Consider the following 19,350-nt stretch of genomic DNA (forward strand, 5'->3'; position numbering starts at 1 on the left):
AAAACGCCAGCAACTTCACTTCCACCGATCAAAACACGACCCGATCCTGCAATTAGCGATCCCCTATCCCATCATGCAAATTGCCGCGTTTGATTTAACATCGATCTCCATATTAAGCTCCCGGAAATTGACGGCCGCCGCCACTGTCCCCCACGACACACTTTACGGCGGCCGTTAATGAACCGCATTTACATGCGTAACCAGTCGCGTTTCAGGTTGTTACTCCATATTTCAAAACGAATTACGCAACCGCGTCTTTGAACTTGACCGGTTCCGGGGCCGACTCCGGGTTCCGGTGCGGAGATTTCAACGCTTTTCCAGGACGACAGCTTTTCGCGCTAGCTGGTTGCTGCGAGGAGAATGAAAAAGTCGAGGCGAGCTCCGGATTGGCAAAAAATCGGGGAAAAAGCGGTCGGGGAAAAAGTTATCGGGTGGTGTTATCGGTTTGGTGAAACCGGGGACCGTCCCGGTCGAATAAAGGAAATTATAATGATTTATTTGTATTGCACGGAGGCCTAATAATATTAATTAAAAGTAATTGCATCAACATTAATTATCGCGCCGCGAAAAAACAAGTAATGACCAACAGACCCATTAGGCGAAAGAAGGCGATGAAAAAATTAATAAGTTGATAATGCGGAAAAACGAGAGTTTACCGTGTTCATCTCAGACAAAGCCTAGAAATTTTTTTTTTGGTCTTAAAGTAGGTATTTCTATACCTTGGATAGATCATTTTTTATCTATTTTAGGAAAAAGAAAAAACTTTACGGACTTTTGCGTGAAAAATATTTTACACCATTTTAAAAACAAGAGCTAAAGAAACAAAAATAGTTCAGCTTAAAACCTTTCACTTCAACTTTTTAAATTAGTCCAAAAATTTGTATTAAGAAAGTACAAACTTTTTTTCTGAATTTGTAAGAAATCTGGCAAGCTTCGTGTGGTCCAAAGTTGGTTTTTGTTGATTTTGGATATTTTACAGCTTTGAAATCAAAAAAGGAAAAATTTTGAAATTGAAACATTCCAGTTTAGAATTTAATTTATGAACGAGATGCGAAAAAGAAAATATCTTTTGGTATTGTTGAGAGGAAGATTTCTTACAATAACTAGTTCTAATGATGTTATAAATTTATTAATCATATGTACAGGATGATCCAAATAAGGTGTCAGTGTACGATTAACATTTGGAAATCATCCACTTTCGTGTTTTGTGTCACAATTACAAATTTTGACATGATTGGCTAAATAATTCGCTTTTTTTTAAAGCAAACCAGACGCGTGATTTATGGCAAAATAGTAGGTATAATTTGCCAACAAAAGGATCATTCACTAGTAGCCGACCGTTTTGAAGCCTCTTATTTACAGCTTTGCCATAAAATTGACAGTTCCCATTGTCACCTAAATTTACCACAGCACAATTAAAAAAATCTTCAAAGTTAAAATGTAAAATTGCGTTTAATTCAAAATCTAATAAATTGGTGTTTTTTTCCGCTGATTTCGTAAATAATTAGGTATAGGAAGTGAATCTGGGTAGATCTGTATAAAAATCAGAATTTGACTTTTTGGTTGAAATTCGCTTTTTTTTGGCTTTGTTTGTAAGTAAAAAATTATCAAAAAATTATGAAATGTGCCTTACCAATACCCAGGTAAGTGTGAAAAATTTCGACAATTTTATTTACTTAGAAGTCGCGATTTCTCGCCTGCGCGTAACCTTTGCTCCTCCTGGGAGGCATTTAAGGAACAGGAAGAAAATACAAAATATTTTGAGAAAAATTTACTACAAATACCTTTTTATATATTGAAAATATTTTAAAAGTTTATCTCAACAATACTGGAGAAAGTTTTTTCTTACGTCGCAGAGAAATGAAAAATACTTTGCAAGAAGTTAGATACGACTTACGCCAACAATTTTTTTTTACAATTTTGAGCTCACAAAAAATTCAAAAATTTAATGGATCAAGATTAGAGTTGATATAGACCTACTTGTGAATTAGATAACGTTTAAAAATACAAAGCTCAACGCAAGACACTTTTTCAAAAGACTAAAAAAACAAAATATTTAGATGAGAATTTCTTAATAGTAATTTATATCATTAAGAGTAGAAGTGAGTCTTTTTGTGCTAAGCCCGGAGATTGAAGAACGAGACGAAGTCGAGGTCGCAACTGGGCGAAACACAAAAACACCTTCTTGACACTTGATGTGCTAGTCAGAAAGAAGGAAAAAACATCCACAATAAAAAATTTGGAATTCCATCAATTTTTCTGTTGATTTTGTTTAAAAAAAATATTCATGTTTTTAAATTGGTCAAGAAACAATTTTGCAAAACTAGTAATTCATTAACAAGAAAAGCAAAATCATCTCCGTCAGAAGGTTTTTGCCCCAATTCTGTATTAATCAGAGAACCTGAAAATTGTAAAAATATTTTTTCAAAAAAAATGAACATCACAAAACTTTATTTTTTTGACAAAACAAAACTCCTTAACCATAGATTTTGATAAAATTGTTCACGACCCAAGACATAACAGTCGTAGATTTTTGGTATAAGTAGAATATTAAATGTGACCCAAAAAATATGAATACAGTACAATTAGAAAAAGTTTTTAGACAACAATCAGGAGCAACAATTTTGTTCTAATAAATTTAGCCAAACATTTTGTTTACATTTTTCAAAACCATCTCATATTTTTTGAAACAGCAGTTCCAACCAAATCCAGATTACAGTTGTCCATTGTGATAGGAATACGTAAAAGTGAATTAATATATCTACATGGATGACTATACAAATGAGGATAAAAAAAATGTCAAAGTCAAAATTTTTGTACGCAAGTCAAAAATTTGCAAAATTCTTTCCGACAAGTGTGACAATTCGCTTGTTTTCTCTTGTTGCACAGATCTTCACCATGATCTGCCAAAATCTGGTTTATCAATTTTATTGAAAAATTTTTGTTTGTAAGATCGGTAAGAATCATGTAAAAGCGTGAAAATTTCAATGAAAACTTCGGTGACCACCTGTACGTCGATTTGGATGCGACTTTCATTCATCCGGTCTCGCTTCGATGAAACCGGAAAAAAAATACACGAAAACCACCCTGTAGATAAAAACCCGCCCAAATCGACGTATCAAAGAAACAAATCCGTCAACAAGGTCATTCTCCTATTAATAACGAATAGCTCGCCGCATAAAAAAGCAAATTACCTCTTATCGCACAAAAACCACGAACACTTTTTTCCTGTCGAACTCACCGAACACACACACCGTGCCGTATGGCGCCCGTCGATTCTCTCCTCTCTGTCAGCCAAAAAAAAAAACCAACCGTCGACCTCCCGATCTACCGGGTGTCGAAAAAAATCAACCAAAACAAACTCAACACCGCCGGCACAGTTTCACCACGGGCTATCCCGTCGCAGCAGGCCGAGGATCCTGCGACGATCCTGCAGGACTGGCGCACATAACACACGTCACTGCGCGACACGGGAACCGGCCGAAAAACAAAAACCACAAACAGATTGTTTTTTGGGGGATTTTTTCTGAGAGCGCGCGCGCGCGTTTTTCTTTTTTCTCGTGCTGTTAAATTGGCAAGAGTGGCTGTCACCGGAAAGACGCACTTTTGTCTAGGCTATGTGTGCAGCGAGCGCCGCGATCTTACACTACTCGATGTGTGTTTGAATTCGGTGGCTGCGCGATCGGCACTTTCCGACTCGGATCGCCGCCGAAGCAACGCCCCCCACGTATTAAAACAATGCAACGAGCGAGACCGCCGACTGGATCGCGACACGACGAACAAAGACGCAACGCAAAAAGCGATAAAGAAAGATTTATGCCGGAATTATGTTAGTTCGAAAGGGATAATGGTATGTGCAGAAAAGTAAAGATATAAATTACACAAATTACCGATTTAATTGTTAGTTTCGCGTTCTTCTCGGCACATTTTTTTTTTGGGCACCCGCGCCTACTAGACCAACTCTTTTTTCCGCTAATCGAAAAATGGCGAAACGGACGCTTCCGCTCCCGGAATTGTCGCGCTGAATGCCGTGACCAATTTGAAAAAAAACAAATCAGGTCATCATCCCTCTAATGTCGACAAAATCAAGCGTGAACTCGAGGGTTCGGCGTTTTTTCTTCGGTGACCCCTGTCGGATGCGTTTCGTAAGTGTCCAATGACTTGATGGAATTAGATTAAAATTTCGTCGGGTTTAATCGAAATTTGTGATGGTTTCTTTGATGAAAGTGAAAGTGTAAGAATACGTTCATGTAAATGAATGTAATAATAGAACGCAGGTTGGTATACAGAGTGAGTCACGAACCTGCTGCAACTCTTTTGCACTTTAAATTAAAATTAAGCCGATTTCAACTACATTTACAACTGGATTATTTTAAACTGAAAACTTAAAAATAATGTGCTAGCTCTCGACATATTTTTGTGATAAAATTTAAATATTTCGTGTACGCTTACGTATGTGCGTGATTATTACTTAAAAGACATGTTTAGCTCGTTTAACATGTCGATTCCGCTTCGGTGGACTCATTAATTGAGTGAAAAAATACGTAGAAGAATGAACGTTAATTACGTGGATAAATTTAATGTAATTACAAATAAATAAATAAAAAATAATTAAAAGAGAAAGGAAAAAATAAATGACGGTAATTAAATTTGATTATTAAGTTATATTTGTGTTTTTGACCAAAGGTGACTAGTTATGGCGGAATTTAAAACGCCATTTAATGTTATCGAACGAAATAAAATTAAGAAAAAAAAATTAATTAATTAAGGAAAGATTAAAAAACGGAATTGACGGAATCGTGTTACCTGTACGAGTATAATTGAAAAACATGTCATTGGTCTAGTTATTTCCAAATTATAATTGAATTACCTAGATTATACACTTTTTTGCTTAAATTATACACTTTTGTAAGGTCAACTTTACACTAACAGCTCAAACAAAAAATCGAAAGTCATTCACTTTCACTTAATGTGATCAGTTCGAGAATATAATTCATGTGTCACATGATCCCTTTTCAACGATTTTAATTGGCTGAAATAGGACAGCAAGAGGATATCATAGCGATGATATAAAACAAAAGAATCTGGCATCTTCTGTTGGGCTGTTTCAAACGGCAACGACGCGACGTTTATCAAATTTAACAGTGAAAATGTTTCTTCAAACTCACTGATTATAATATAAATTGAAAAACTATGTAATCGGTGGGGAGATGTCGCTGATATGAAGAAGCAATCAGTAGGTTGGTTCTAAAGGATACAGTTATCGAAAAACAATGCCAGTGGTGTTTATTTATTATATTCTTTTATAATATCGCGCGTTCAAATGAAATCCTGGGCTGGGCAGGCGTTGGAAACCGTCAATTGTTGTGCTTTTTTAAAGCGTAGATTAATTGGAGCATGTTGACAGCTAACCTAAAATTTCAAGCCAAAAATTTTTTCTTTTTTTCTTTCTTTGCAATGTTTTACATCAAAAATAGAATAACGTAACGATTCCTATTCTCGAAGCAAATATCTAAGGGCACCCTTTGCTGAAAACAAACATGTTCAATTATGTCCCGATTAAACATAAACAAATGTCATTCGTGTCAAACGGCGGGAAATTCAAACTTTACACTGTTCTAAACGGTTTAATTTTTCCAACGCCTACTCAGCCCAGGATTTCATTTGAACACGTAATGTGATTAGTAAATAATTATATGACTCGTGAAACCGGAGCAGCATATTCAAGTGATCCTACGGACTTGACGTCTAGGGGAAGGTGGGGTAAGATGACGAAGTTAACAAAAAATTAAGTTTTGGCCAAGAAAACGTTAATATAATTGATTAAAAAGACAGTAACATGTTACGTTGTATATTACTCTTAAATTCCACATGATTTTAAAGTAAACATAAGTTCCAATATTACTAAAAATGAATATAAACAAAAAATTGTATTTTAGTCATCTTACCCCATAGAGCGGGTAAGATGACGAACATAATGGAGTAAAATGGGGCCTTCATACATAAATCAGAAACAAACTCTCCTTTGCCACCATGATTGAAGCAGTCTTCGTGACACCATTTTTTTTCGCTTACTTTGAATAGGACGATTAATAGTTGATAAGGGCTTAATTTCCCAAAGTGAGGTGTTAGATTTTGTCTTGAGGAAAATAGTTTGCACTTTATAGGTAGATGCAAGTGTAGCAACTCTTGAAGATGATGAAGATGCTTCGTCATTATTATTATTAAATAAAATAATGTATTTAGAGATTCGTCATCTTACCCCGGTCATCTTACCCCACCACACGTTATAGAAATTTTTCAAATTTATATAAAAACCATTCAAAGATTTATACAATTTAAACAGAATACGTTATTGTCACTGATATTATGTAACCTACAACAGAAATCAAATTGTTTTTACTTGTGATTTTCCAATTAAAAAAAAATACTAAACACAGAGTAAATTTTATAATGAAACATACAGTTCCAAAGAACGGCTTCTAAATAAATAAATGCGAACTGTCTCAGAATCTTACCGGCTGATATTAAATCACCTACAAACCTCTAGATGGGAGTGTAAAATTTTTTTAAAATTGTAATGGTTTGTCTGTAGTAATCATTCGTCATCTTACCCCGTTCGTCATCTTACCCCAACTTCCCCTACGTGAGTTTTCATTTTTGACGTAAACATTATTTTGTCTTGTCTACGATTAGGTTTCGTTAGGAATTAAAGGTTTGGTTAGGGCTTGTGCTTTAAACTTTCTTAACACGTGATTACGAACGTTTACAAATTCCAAGAAACTATTTAAAAAATTACGTCTCAAGGTTATTTTTAAGAGAAAACAAGATTTTACAGGATTAGTTATTTTTGCAACATGTGATAAAGCATTACGTTTTTTACAAGTGGGAAGGTTTTTTTTCACACAATTCTCCTTTTTATTTTTATTTTATTTTATAATTTTCTCAAACTACATATTAACAAAAAATAATAGTGTGGCCCCGTAGGTATTCTGTTTTGTTGAAAATGATTCTTCCTTCTTTTCTGCATTTTTCATAAAAAGCTTATCTACTCTTCTTCATTTTCGCAACTTTTTTTATCCTTAGATTTTTCATAAAGGGAATTTTACACATCACAAAAGACAAAGTTGCCATTTAGTCATTTCGCACACTTTCGTGATGTCTAGGCACACTCTGTTTGTTACATACCTACTCCTTTTACCGGAAATGACACCAAACTCCCCACTTTACATTTTCCAGATAAAGAAAGTGAATTCCGTAGTCCCACAATTGAAAAATTTAAGTTATTTTTTTTACAAATAAAAAATTTGATTGAAAATAAAGTATGTCTTGACACTATCTATGAAAACGAAACTCTTTGTCTGTAGATGGTGTCTTCATAAAAACTAACTATCCGGTTAGACATTTTTCAAAAATATAAATCTTTAATCTTAATCATAGTACCTAAAGTCCATTCAAAAATCAAAAAACCACCACCTGTTGCTTTAGGTTGGTGAAATTTAAAAAACCCTAGGTAGATATTTTTTCATACTATGTTGGTAACTATAAATTATGACATTTATTTGATTCAAAATAAAATTCAATCGCTTTGAATTTCGGTCATATTGTTTTATTAGCAGCACATTTCATTTATTTATTGATTCTTATTATTTTTTCTTAAACATGCCCAGAAAAACAAGACATTTAATAAACACAACCTCTAAATTACAAGTCGCACCAAATTTTACACTAGACAGCGTTGCCGATAGTAATTATCCAGGAAAATGCGACGTTGGTGGTTTTTTGATTTTTGAATGGACTTTACATATCTATTGAATAAATTTCAATTTTGTCATCACTATCTTCAATTCAAACATTGAAAATTGGATGATGTCTGCTTTGCAAAGAAAAAGAAGACAATTTTCCACTTTTTCATGTTATCCTACATTTATGGACTATTTTTTAATTAATACAAACTTTTATTGTGCACTGGGATGTGCAAAGTTATTGTAATCTTCCAATATAGGTATAAAAGCTTTTGTAGGTCACTCTGTAATATTCTAAATAAAAAAAATATTACATATATGACCGTTTTAGAGCCACATCGTGTATTTTTAACTTTCCAAATGATAGAAAACAATAATGTTGGTATTTTTCTTATTCAATAAAACAGTAATTTATAAATTCATATCTTTTAAATTGTTGCATATTATTTTCAAACACTGTAAAGTTTTTAAAAACATTTTAAATATAAGTTTAAGAGCTACTCTGTATATTTTTATCTTTTCAAATAGAAAACATATAAACAAATATTTAGTTGTTTTGGTATTTTTCATAAAGCAGAGGTTTGTGGTTATTTTTTGAGCTGTTAGAAATTTTTATCAGTCACTTTGTAAAATATTTTAAAATATGTTATCGGCTGATAAAATAATGACAAAATTAATTAATAGGTAACTTACAATTAATTAATGTTTTTTAAGACTTTGCCCAAACAAACACGAATTTCGTTATTCAATATTCGTGCGCTGTCACTTTTCAGGTATTCAGCCTATTTCGCATCACTCGGCTGACGCCTCGTGCTTCAAATTTCGGCCTCATACCTGAAATTTTTTAAGTCGATGTAAAAGTTTACCAACACAATCCAGTAGTCTGATAACCACATGTGGATTTACGAGAAAAGATCTTGTCTATCACATACATTGTAACGGGCCTTCAAATAAATTTATATTTAGAGCAACCTATGGAAATTCAATTGTTTGCAACATTTTTCCAGCGTATAAAATGACACAAGAAACGTCTGACATTTTAACGAAATAAAATTAGGTTAGAAACTATTTTTAATTTTTGTAGTGCATTCTCCCTATTCCCACTCCACGGAATATGACAATATGAAATTGGGAAAAAGCTTACTGTGGAAGCTGTGTACCTCCGAAGAATAATTGGTTACCTATAAAAATTACTTTACACTGTTAACAGAATTAGAATGTCGCCTACACCTACTCTAAATATACATATATTTATTTGAAGGCCCGATAGTAAAGTGAGAGTGAAAAAAGCGGTTTACAACAAAGTTGCATACGTACTTTTTTGCAATAAAATTTATAAAGAAGTAGATTTTTAGTGTAAAATGTAAAAAATCATTAACTGAAATGCAAACTGTCGCTTTCACAAATTTACAGAGCAAATGTCAAGTGAGGATATAATAGCAAATGTGAATTCTGAAATTTGCAGTTCAAAAGGTGACCACTTTTTTCTTTAACATGTTTAATTTCATGATTTTTGCAAATTTTCCAATTAGAAATATTGATATCTATTTAATTGTTCCATCTGAAAAAAATGAAAATTCTATTGATTTGGGAATTCCTCTAATAAATTGACGGTTAAAGCTAAATTCTTGCACTTTTTTTAGATCTGATATTATGAAACATATTTTATTCTTACTTAATGTGTCTATACTCATTAAATATTTTCAAAATTCATTAGGTGGGTTTAGGTTCAAATAAGCAACAAGGTAAGAAGAAAATCCTGTTTAATTTTGTTCTATTGTCGAGAATTGCAAATCAAAATCGCTTTTAGTTACAGATTTTGTGTAAAATTACGAAAACATGATTGCAAAAAGTGTAAACGCATGACCTTGTGGATTTGATTTTTTTAAGGATGTTATGGAATGTTTTACCCATCTTTTAGTATTTGTTTCTTTCAAATAATGTAATCCACAGCTGAATGGTGGTGGCTGCAAAATCATCACATAATACATAAACAACGAATATAGAACGCATAAAAGTTAAATTAATTGAAAATATAGTTAACTTAGTAGTAAAAAGTAGACATTTAATAATTACGGCAGAGAAAAACCAGTTTCGCTTGTAATGAATATGTTAAGTAAGGATCACAGTTGAAATGTGAAACAAACACACACAAAGAAAAAAAATTGATAAAAATAATGTCCGTGGAAGCGGGTACGATCAGTCAATTTGCACTTATAAGGTAAACACAATTAAAAAAATACAATAATTGCAGAGCAATGGCGTTCTGTTTCGAAAAAGTAATTTACATACGGGTAATTATCGAGAACTTGCGGTTCATAAAAGACAACAAATGTAGGCACAGAGGGACATACATTTTCAAACCGAAGGCTAAACACAATTAGAACCGTCCTAAAGTTACTCACTGGAAATAATAAAGAATTATAATTTACACGCCAATGAATTATCAAGTTATTTATAGTATGCCACTATCGCAAAAGTGATAACGCACCCATTGAATACCTTTTCATTTAACTTGACAAACCGCACGCCGATACCAACTCCACAACTGCTAAATAAATAAATGTTATCACTTTTTTACTGCTCATTTGTGCTCGTTAACCGAAAAAAAAATTGAGAAACGGGCCCTCAACTGTTAATTACGACCCGATTAAGAACCGACACTTTGTCGTAGGTGCGCTTCTCGTTTTCCACCAAAAAAAGTAGGTAGGTAACAAAAAAATCCCCAGATTTTCTCGCTTTGAGGTTAGGCTAATAACGATAATGAAATGGCGTCACACGTGATGATGAAGTGTCGTGACAGAAACAATTACTGAATTATGAAGTGTTTCATTCATGGCGAGCTGCTATTTGAAAAATGTTATGAAATATTCTCTCGCCGACTCGATCACCTGTTGCCTATTCCATAATCCATAAGCGCATGCTAAATCGAACGATGAATAATTAATGACGCGCACAAAAAACAAATGAAGTGGCAATCGGGAAAAAATGTTCCGTCAAACGCCGCCGACGGTAATTTATGGCCTACGGGAATTTGTCCAAGCGCTACAGGATTGGTGCTTTTCTGCAAAAAATTAAACAAGTGCGGGAAATTGCTCCGACGGTTTCCAGACGCAGATGTAAATTGCGCCGAAGGTTACTTTCTGCCAGCGAATAAATCACATTTTTAGAACATGCCCTCACAACATGTTGTTGCTAATCTGTAAATAAAATTATAATAATTTTACATTCAAAGGTGTTTTTATTAATTTTTTAATAATAAAAAAAATGATGAGTCAGGAGTTTGGTTGAAAAGTAATCATTAAATAAAAAAATACTTCTTTTAATCATTAAAAGAAGTGTTTTTTTGGTTTCGAGAGTTTATGGTAGGTTTAATTACTTAAACACACCTAGGGAAGTCCAGATCTAAATCCTATCAAATTATTATGGCATGGTGTAAAAAAAAAATCAAAGATTAATATGTGAATATGGATATTTTTTGCAATAGATGAGATTCTCATTACAGCCATGTGTACAGGGTGGAGCGACTATTTCAATTTTAAAGACCCAGATGAAATCTTTTATTAATATTCTTTTTTAGATCCGCTGTGTATATGTCACTTTGAGAAATCAAGAGATCCGCATGGGGGCGTTATCGTTCCGGTGCAAGTAGAACATGTTAAACCGCCTGGATGTTGATTAATTTGGTGTGAAATATGCGGGGGCGGCCGCCGCCCCTCGATCGACGTTCGGAAGTTATGTATAAGTCGCGTCATCGTTCCGTTAACCCCGTTTAAAACAGTCGCCTCTTTTTGCTTGAAGAGCACACCGTCCCCGACCTACGGCAACGGGGAATAAAAAGGTACCCTCCGTCGTTTCCACCGGCGGCGGTGGCGTCATCATCGAGAGGGCCGCGCCCGCCGCCGCCGTCGTTTTCACTGGCACACGCACAAGAACTGAAATATGTCCCTTTTTATAAGTGGCGCTTTTCCAAGGCGCGTTTTTCCATCCACCAGTTAAACAGCGACGACATAAGAAACCAAAATAGACCGTTTTTGTACCCGGAGCACTTCCTCCTCCATAGCTATTTACGACGGTTTCTTATCCGACGTTGGGGCAGGTCTGGATCGACAAGTTGTATAACAAGAAGGCGACGACGGCGACGACGGCCACGGCCGTTAGGGCCGGGGCGGGGGCAGCGGTTTCTTATTAACCGGCCGTAAAGGAACAATAAAGGGGGCGATTGGAGGAAAGGGATGCGAGGGGCTGATCGATAGCTACGACAGCGTCCAAATTAAACGATCATTTACTTATTCAACGATTCCTAAGAATTTTGGAAATTTTCAGAAAATTATTTCAAGGAGAACAATTCCACTGAACTGTTAGGTCTGGTGTTTAATTAAAAGACGTTTTAATTGCGTATAAAACATGAACTTGCGACGAGTATTTATAATACCATAAACATAACACTTTAATGGACTACATCTTTACATATATGGAAATGTTTGTTTGCGTTAAGGAAACAGTTAAAATATCATATAAAAAGTTATCGACAATACAAGAACAAAAAGCAATCTACGTTGAGGAAAAAAAAAGAATATTCGGAGACGAAATCAGCTTGTTTTTGAATAGTTTTTGTACCTTGAGGATTTAATAGAAGAAACATTTTAAATTTGATGAAGTCGAGTATGGGTCGGAAACAGAGTAACGTGCGTTCAAAAATATTTGACTCTAGTGGGCTGGCGCTTAGATGTATGTCGTGGCTTTATCAGTTGTCGAATATTCCGCGAGGCAAGAAGTGTAGGAGTATTGGAACGAAGTAAGTGACAAAGCGTTGGAAAAATAAAATGGAACGAAACTTCAATTCGTCCTTTATTGCAACAAATGATCAAAGTGAGGTTATGTATCTGAACCACGACGACCTGCATGAAAACAAGAGAAAAGCACGATCTTTTTGACTTGACTTTTTTTTGAACGCTCGTTATAGCAATTGTCAGAAACAAAGCAACGGTCAACCTCTCGTTCAGAAACCTACCTCTTTTTTGAGACGGAATAATTTTGAAAGATCACTTGGAACAAGGTAAAACTGTGACAGGCGTATGCTATGGTACTTCATGGTAAAGTGATGGACAAGCGACGTGGTAAAGTCAGTTGCTCACCACACCTGCTCACAAGTCCTGAATTGCGTTGCAAACAATTAATTAGGTGCTTGGGGTTTGAATGACCCAATGCCCATCCTTCGTATTCGCCAGATTTGGTACTTACTTCCAAATTTAAAAAAAATTGAAAGAGAAGTTTTCTTCGAAATTAAATAAATGAGGTATGAGTGTCTTGCAAAGAAAATATTGCTGCTACTACGTTTTAGTTCTTAGCAACGCGGGACAGTTGCAAATAACACTGTGAATAAATCGAAGATCATTAGCGGTTCAAATCTCCACATGGGGGTAATCAAGCGTTTTTCTTGTCCTTCGTTATTAATCTTTCGCGTCTACCCCGCTGACAGACGTTTGTGAAAGCAAAACTAAATATTGTTGACATATTTAGGTATTTTTCTTGTCATCTGGCTGAATTGTAATATTGGTAATTGTTCACTTTAACTACTTCTGGAATTTTCGCGTTTTTTCTGGCTAGACAGCCTCAGGGCGTCCTCCTAGATGGTTTCCTATCATTCAAACCTTGGGCAAATGCCTTTTTTTTCTCTTGTTGTGGTTCAAGGTCGCGTCAATGTCTTAGTATAACTAAAGGGTAAGGAAAATTCATTTGCACAAGGTTTGAATGGCGGGAAACGATCTAGGAGAACGCCCTGAGGCTGTCTAGCCAGAAAAAACGCGAAAATTCCAGAAGTAGTTAAAGTGAACAATTACCGTAACATTTTTCTAAACTTATTCCGTGGTCAATTTCTTCAGTATTTGAAACAATCGGAGTAATAACATTTTGTAGACAAATAAACAAACTTTGCCTAAGAGTACTTGTTCCAGTCCAGCTACTATGTATATTAAAATTACTGTAAGTCCTCAAAGTCAAAATGTTACGACTGACCTTGGTCTCCCTTATGTTAGGGTGCAGAAGCGTCTGGATTTCAAAATAAAAAACCTGCAGACCATAATAGATCTAGAGGCCGTGAGTGATATGAGACAAGCGATTTTTCAAACATTGGGTAATGGGTAATGGATGTTGAAGCAAGGGCAACAGGACAACATCAATTAAAGAAGGAAGGCGAGATATTTCAGCTAAAAATGGAGATTGATTTTAAAGAATCATATATTGCGCTTTATATTTTTTGTGGAGGTTTGGTTCATCGTCGACAGAATATTTCTAGGAAACGCTGAGAAAGACTTAGCTGCTCCTTTCAACAATACAATTGAAATCTGCTTGAAAATAGGTCCTCCAAAGGAAAACCAACTGTCTAATAGAAGAGAAATAATTACAAACATATAAAGTGGTTCATTACATAGACTATATACTTTGTTTTTCTACAGAGTCACCTAGGGCATCTACTGTACCACAGAAAGTGCTCTGATTAAAAAAATGTTTTATATCCTTTCTGTGAGATGGAATTTAACTAAACCTACCAAGATAATAACTCCAAAGCACTTTCTAATTACTTTTTCCAACGTCGCTTATGAAAATGATACTTTCATTACTCAATTTAGTGAGGAAAATAGGCGTTTGCATCACTAGTGCGGAAAATGGAGACAGTAAACTCACTAGTGAGGAAAATTCTTTTAACAATCTACTACATTAACAATCTACTACCTACTTATTAATATAAAAATTTAAAACACTGTTATTTGCATTAATTGAAACTCCAGATCCGGAAGATTAAAAAAATAGGGGAGTAAAATAATTATGTAAGTGCGATTTTTCAACTCGCAATACTTTTCTCACTCGCTGGGCTCGTGAGTATATTATGTATTGCTTGTTGAAAAATCAGGCACTTTCATCACTTATAGTGTATATAGTATACACTATCATTAAATTTGATTCAAGCGTCAGTGGGTACTTTTTTTTAGTTCTCAGGTGCATCTGTGTTCTCTCATCCCTGAGACATAGATGCAAATTTATCTTCACTTTATTAATGTAAGAGACGCTCAATAAATAAGTGGCAGACGTTGGTCTCAATAAATAACACTTTTTCAATTGCTAGTTAACGTCAGCGACGATAAATAATGAACCCTCATATTTTTTTCAAATTTTTTATGTACCTACTTACCCAGCTTAATAAAGTTATCTAAAGTCCTTACCTTGTAACTTCAAGTCTTTGGTTTTAGTGTTTTAGTCAACACCTCCTTGAATGTGATACATCACTTAGAAATTAATTTAAGTATCTGTAACTTACTTACAACACTAGTGACGTTTGTGGTGTCATTTTTTCACCCTTCAGTGAATTTTATATGTCAACATAATAACCTAGAAGCAACTTTCTTACCCGCAGCTTGTCCTTTTTACATTTATTTTACTAACGTCTTAGCAAAATGTGTTTACAATTTAAATGACATGCCTACAATTAAAATAAAATACATTGCATGTAATTTGATGCCACAAGAATAATTTATCATAAACTGTTATCATAATTTTCTACACAAAAATGAATAATTTATTATAAACTATTATAGAGCGTTCAGAAAGTTTTGTGGCTACAAAAAGTTAAAAAGTAATTTGAATTAGGTATGTAAAATAAGCACTTTTCAACACAAGTAGGTGAGTGCTTGTTTCTTAACAATTAGGCTGAAGATGGTAGTGTTCTTTGGAGAGCGTCTTCAGATGGTGCAATTAAAGTACCAACAAACAACCCTCGATTTACCGTTAGGTTGTTGACGTTCACATTCTATAATGAAATTTTATGATGTTCAAAGTAAACTAAACCACTAGGTATAAACATTTTCAACGTTGCCAACTCCGCTTTATTTAGGGTTTTTTTGTTAAAAATATTTCCAATAACCTCACACTCGTTACAAATATCTAGTGATCTTTATGTGAATTTTATATCATTATTATTCTTCCTTCTCACGTTTTCCATTTATCTACTTTATCTTTTTACTAAAGATCCTTACTGTAAATGCTGCTTACATTTAAATATGTCATTTAGTATCTCATTTATCTACGATATGTTCCAAATGTACGAATAAAAAAATTCCATAAACATTGCAAGAGCACAGTTTTTAAACTTAAATTTAATTAATTTTATTTAATCAAGTAGGTACCTGTCACTTTTATTTTATATCATTTGTTTGCGGATTTATGCCTTATGCATAAACCACACCGTGCCTTGTTTTTAAATTTTTGTACCTACAATTTGCGGTTTGTACTAAAAAACAAGAAAAACGATTGTACTGGTACATTTAATGCCAACACATGCACCAAAACTACAATTTTCCTGTTTTATGCCTCGACTCTCATTGACTCTCTTAAATCTCTATTTTTGTGTAGCTTCACACCCTTTAGCAATAAAGAAATCATCTCTACCACGTTCACTTTCCATACTTTGCCTTTTTCACTTTGTGAAATCCTTTCACGGAGACTAAACGATCGCTATTTTTCTCAGGTATTTTCAGAATAGGAAATTTTATGCCCTACCTAATTTGTACGGTCATAAAATATTTCATCGTTTAAATTGTCGATGTGTTGTTTCACGCGTTTTATGCCTCGACTTAGCCTAAGCAGATTTAATGCCCACTTTAGACACTTGAGACAGTAGCGGCAACTTCGTGGTACGGGCGCTCAATTTCCATACTTTGCCCTTCCGGGCGACCACGTGCGCCATCGCAAAAAATCGCCGCCCCCTCGACCATTAATTAAGTCCTCGTTCGGTGCCTCGACCTCTCACCCCGGCGCCCACCTCCGTCGCGTCCACGACCCACCGCCAAAACAAAAATGGCGGTCCGGTCGATTTCCGTCGTTACGTATGCACCCATCGTTCATAACGCGATAAACAGCCGACGATCGGATCGGTTCACGTGAGCTTCCCGGCCTCCTATCCATCATCGCCGTCGCCTCCAAAAGGAAAAACAAACGACGGTCGATCGCATCTCGGTGCGTGCGTCTGTCCGTGTGCATTTTGATAGCCGGTACGACTCTGCGTCGCTGATATACGACCGGAGCTGTACACCAGACAAAAGCTCGCTTTTTTGCAACGGTAAATACATTAAACATAACATCGCCGGGAGGCGGAGCCGGGCTTTTTCCAAGGTAGCTAGATGTGGACGAGCCGCGCGGCCGGCCAATCGGAGGCGGGCGCTGCGCCGGTCCGGGCCGCGATTGGCGGCGCTCCGGGCGCGATCGCGAGACGGCAGAAGCGACGGGCGTCATAGCCGGCCGGTCGATCGACCGGATCTGAGTCCCATCGGGCCGCTGGATTTTTAATGGGAGAGGGTGACTGGAGTCACGTTTTGCCGCCGAGAAAACAAATACGAAGGAATAAGAGAGACGTGAAGGATTCTCGACGGCATTCACTGTTACTCATAAAAGGGGAAAAAAGAGATATTGTTTAATTGGAACGATTAGGTGTGATGATGGTGCAAGAAGAGGTGGGATTGGTATTGTGTGGTGCGAATGATACGGACTTCTTATGGTCAAGGAAGTGGCTGAAATTTTCAGGGCGTGATGCCCGTAAAAACGACCAACTATTCATGTTATTGTGTTTGTTATGGATTTCAAAAAATTTAACGGCACTGTCCTCTACATATTTTCAATCGATACTGTTACCGTTGAGAATCAATCAATCATTTTTCGATTTTACACTAATTTATACTTTTTATTCGTCGTGACTAAACAATCAAATCAAATTTACGTACCAAATCCTTACGGAATCACTGAACTAGGTACATGGATTTAATAAGAATACTCAGGTACTTGAGAGAGGTCCACGTAAATCAAAAAATCTTTTGTACATTTAGCGGAATAATCCTTTATTTCGTAATGTTTAAGTAAGTACGACGCAAATTGGTTTTTTCCTAAACTCTTTTCCATCTGTTACTAACGTTTAGACGGAAATGACATCATTTGGTCATATAATTCAAACTTATAATTTTAGTTCTCTGATTTATTATAATTTTAAAAATTCTTTGGGATTGAAACAATGCAGTTTTCAGTTTGGAAATGAAACATCTTTTGAAGAACTCGTGTATTGGGTGCAAGTTTGAAGTAGTTTTAGTTAGCTTAGTGTCATCTGTAGAAAAGTATAACATATCACTGTTTGAAAAATGATGGAAGAATATAGTAACAATGATGCGAATAGTACTGGAAAATTCTAAATAATTAAAGCAAGGTAGATACATCTAAAGAGTCTACACCACTTAGAACAGGATATCTAGGTAGAGTAAGGCCGGCCTGAGATATGACATTTGGTGGGGGAAAAACAATCGGATGAGTCCATCTTTCGCAAAATAGGGGTGCTCAACAGATTAACAATCAGTTGATTGTTACTGTGACCGCTATTCTCTGCTGTGACCGGTTTTTCCACGCCACTGGAATATTTTGTCTGCGCAGATTTCCCCCACCAAATGTCATATCTCAGGCCGGGATTACTCTACCTACATATATCTACATATAGAGCGTTTAAAAAAATTGTGGTCAAGTGACCTGGTGCTCGCTTTTGTTGCTGTCAACATTCGGCCTCCCTCATCAAATGTCAAATTATAGATAACAAACGTCATTTATTCAGCACTGTTATCACTTTTACAAAAAAAAAGACAGACAGACTAACCGGCTATAATTTTTCTGTTTTCCTTGGAGCAACACGATGGTTCACTACTCTACTTTAGAACAGACATTTTTATGATGGAATCGCATTTTCGTAAAAGTAACATCGATGTGCGGACATTTGGGGCAAAAGTGTATGACAATTTGCAGTACCGAAAAGCCTCAAGAGTTTATTAATAAGTACATTTATTTTTATTCGGAATTAATTTAACGCCACTCAACTTTAGAAAGAAATGTTTGTACTTATGGATTACTCTAGCAAGGTTATTTCCAACAAGATGGTGCTTGTGCCACTCCTTGGTAATGCTACGAGAATTTTTTGATAATCGTGTCTTAAAAGTTGTAATTTCTTTTTATGGTTATATGTACCTACCTACTTCAAAAATACAAAAAGTTTCAGCTTAGTTAATAATCTACTTAGATTAAATTTAAACAACGTTTAAGAAATAAGATTGCAGAAAAAAACAATGTTTCTGATCGCACAGAGTTGCAGCATGTTTTGAAATAGATAATGGACATGTTCATCACTTTTATAATAAATGATGATTAATGTGAGGTTATGCGTTGGAAGGAAATGTCAAAGCATATGTTCCACAATTTTGTGAACGCTCGATACATCTGAACCTTAGAAAAAAAAAATTAAAAAGCATTAGCAATTTTCATTATTAACTGGTGTGCACATTGTTATTTTGTTTTCATTGTTGGCATTAACTTGTAACAGTCAAGTAGATAATACTTACGTGCAATATTCATGATATCGTTTTAAGAAGGTCTCTTTAATTGATGTTTTTTCAAGTATTTTTAGTTGCCACATATCGACTTTTTTATCTACTTCGTACACTGTTTTTTTCATTAGTTGTTGTTCGATATTAAATATTTTCAAAGTACATATTAGGTACTTTAACAAGTCTAAACGTTTCGAGGA

The 19,350-nt window shown here is 35.2% G+C and overlaps 1 protein-coding gene across 3 annotated transcripts in view; it reads right to left on the minus strand.

Annotated features, from left to right (window-relative positions):
- The window catches only part of LOC138128967 (zinc finger protein rotund-like), a 198,797-nt gene that overhangs the window by 123,206 nt on the left and 56,241 nt on the right, over positions 1–19,350 (minus strand). Inside the window, exon 1 of one of the 3 annotated variants that reach the window (XM_069045221.1) lies at positions 3,242–3,656. The exons of 1 other annotated variant lie outside the window; for it this stretch is intronic. The gene's annotated coding sequence lies outside the window, so the exon portion shown is untranslated. Of the gene's footprint in view, positions 1–3,194; positions 3,657–19,350 lie in introns of those variants that run through there. One more of the 3 variants, XM_069045220.1, reaches the window with a different exon arrangement.

Source organism: Tenebrio molitor, chromosome 4, assembly GCF_963966145.1.
Source record: "Tenebrio molitor chromosome 4, icTenMoli1.1, whole genome shotgun sequence".
NCBI classification, from domain to species: Eukaryota; Metazoa; Arthropoda; class Insecta; order Coleoptera; family Tenebrionidae; genus Tenebrio; species Tenebrio molitor.